Source organism: Propithecus coquereli, unplaced genomic scaffold (genome assembly GCF_000956105.1).
Source record: "Propithecus coquereli isolate 6110/MARCELLA unplaced genomic scaffold, Pcoq_1.0 Scaffold444, whole genome shotgun sequence".
NCBI lineage: Eukaryota > Metazoa > Chordata > Mammalia > Primates > Indriidae > Propithecus > Propithecus coquereli.
The window spans coordinates 1376277-1379316 of NW_012150219.1; positions in this window are offsets into that span (position 1 = coordinate 1376277).

Sequence of the window (3040 nt, forward strand, 5' to 3'; positions counted from 1 at the left end):
TTTTTTTAGTAAAGACGGGGTCTCACTCTTGCTCAAGCTGGTCTCGAACTCCTGAGCTCAAACAGTCCACCTGCCTCGGCCTCCCAGAGTTCTAGGATTTCAGGCATGAGCCACCACATCCGGCCTCTCTCATTAATTTGACACCTCAAACTACTCCATCCTGCCCTTTGTACCCCACCCCCCAGCACTAAGACTGCTCTTGTCACCAAGATAAGACAGGACACGCCACTAACCCACCAGCTATGTTAGTCCTCGTCCAGCTCCACCTTAAAGGTGCTCTCAATCCCTCCTTCCCACAGCAGTTGCTTCTGTTGGCTTTTCTGTTGCGATGCCGTCATGGTTTCTCTTCCTACCCTCTGCCATATCCCTTTCCATTTCCTTGGCAGCCTGCTCCTCCTGGTTCCCTTCTCTTAGCTATTGGAATCCTGCAGGGATCTGCTCCTATTTGCCCTATGCCCTCTCCCTGGGTGATTCGCCCACTGCTCTGCCCTTGTCTTGGTCTTGGTTACCATCCATGTTTCAATGCACCCAGATGGACAGTTCTAGACCAGACAGATCCCTGGAGCTCCAGGCCCAGAGCCAGCTTCCTCATAGACCTGTCCAGCTCTGTGACTTAAAGGCATCCAAAGTGCTGCATGGCTCAAACTGAACTCATCCTCCTCCCTCTTACCACCCCATGCTGCGTGCGAGGGTTCTCCTTCCCCGCAGATAGCACCTCCATCCTTCCAGGTGCTCAAGAATTCACCTGAACCTCATATTTAATTCCTTTGTTTGCCTCAATACCTCAGTTACCAAATCAAATTGATTTTACTTCCTAAAAAACAAATCGGTGTTTTCTTACCATCTCCCTTGCCACAAGCATTTTTTTTTTTTTTCGAGTCAAGGTCTCACTCTGTCACCCAGGTTAGAGTGCAGTGGCACTGTCATAGCTCACTGCAACCTCAAACTCCTGGGCTCAAGCCATCCACCTGCCTCAGCCTCCTGAGTAGCTGGGATTACTTTACTAGGCGCAGGCCACCAAGCCTGGCTAATTTTTAAATTTTTTGTAGAGACAGGATCTCTTGCTATGTTGCCCAGGCTGGTCTTAAACTCCTGGCCTCCCAAAGTGCTTGGATCACAGACATGAGCCACCATGATCTCATCCGGATTATTGCCACAACTTTCATTTTGGCCTCTTTCCACTGCTGTCTAGCTGACATCCAACAATCCAATCCATCCTCCACCAAGCAGCCAAAAGGATCTTCCAAAAATCCAAATGTGACTGTATCCTTTTTTTTTTTTTTTTTTTGGGACACGGTTTCACTCTGTCACCCGGGCTAGGGTGCAGTGGCATCATCATAGCTCAAACTCCTGTGCTCAAGTGATCCTCTTGCCTCAGCCTCCCGAGTAGCTAGGACTGCATCCACGTGCCATGACACCTGGCTAATTTTTTCTATTTTTAGTAGAGATGGGGGTTATGCTTTTGCTCAGGCTGGTCTGAAACAATCCTCCTGCCTTGGCCTCCCAGAGTGCTAGGATTACAGGCATGAGTCACTTTGCCTGGCCTGACTATATCCTTTAAAACCTTTCAATGCCTTCAGGTACCCTCAAAGTTCCAACCCTCAAGGCCCTGTGTGCTCTGCCCACTGCCTACCTTCCAACCTCAGCTTCTTGCGAAAGTTGTCAGAATCAAAATGGAGTCACCAATCTTAAAAAAAAAAGACCCTGACAAATAGAGCCAGGGAAGGCCATGAAGAGAGGATTCTCAAGCTTGCATTCCTAATAGCACAAACTCGCACAAAGGCCTCTGCAAATGCAAACACCACTTTGCACAAAGGCCATCACAACCTCAAACGAAAAATACTCTGCAAGGACATCTGCCCAGCAATTGCCCGTCCAACCTCGGACTGGTGTCACCCTTGTTATTGATCTTTGTAGCCAAGGACAATGATTTAAAACAATTATGTAATCCTCATTTTTTTCTTTTATATACCTTTGTCTTCCTTTACCTCCCTGAATACGCATATAGTTTACTGTGGCACATGTATTCCCATGGCCATGCCCGAATAAATACCATTTTCTTTTAGAGAGGCCCTCCTTCTTTGCTACTTAGGTTGACATTCTCAAACCCACTTCTGCACTCTGTGCTGCAACCATACAGGCCTTTCTGCACCTGCGCATCACATTCCCCACCTCGAGGACTGCACACATACCCTCGCCTCTGGAATATTTGGTGCCCCACCCCGTCTTTGCCTCCTAATTGCGGTTTGGATGTCTAGATCAGAATTTCATATGTGATGTTCCTGTAGTAACATCTACTTCTAGTACTAATCAAGGCATTTGTTAAACCCGTGTATAAATACCCCTCCTAGATACAAGTTCCCTCAGGTCAGGATTGTAACCTCATGGATCAACGTTCGGGTTGCCAAATAAAACAACAGGACTCTCAGTTAAATGTGAATTTCAAATTAACAATGGATAATTTATTAGTTATAAATATGTCCCAAATATTGCATAAGAATGTAATTTGTCCAAGCCAGGAAGTGAATGCCAGAAATATTCATAACTAAAAAATTATTTGTTGTTTACCTGAAATTCACAGTTAACTGAATGTTTTGTATTTTTATTGGTTAAGTCTGGCAACCCTACACAACGTATGTTAGCAGAATAAATGTTCTGAGCATGTGCTCTGTGCCAGACAACTCACACTTTCTCATTAAATTTTGTGCAATTACTTGTTTTCATGGCTATCTCCCGCACCAGAAGTTAAGCTCCTGAGGACAATGACTGAGTCTGTCTTGTGCACCACTGGGCTCTATACTTGGCCTCCAACAGACTCAATAAATATTCCTAGAATTGAAACAGAACTAAAAGATGTGCACGTGTGTGATTTTCCAACCGTTCCTTCCCTTTCCACGGCTACTGGTCCACGCTGGAATGAGAGTCCGGTGCAGCGGGAAGGAGAGCCTGAAGGGGGCGGTGTCTCCCCGAAGCTCCGGCCTCCCGCTGTCCATCACTTACCGTGGGGAGGCGGGTCCTCAAACCGGAAGAACCGGAAGCC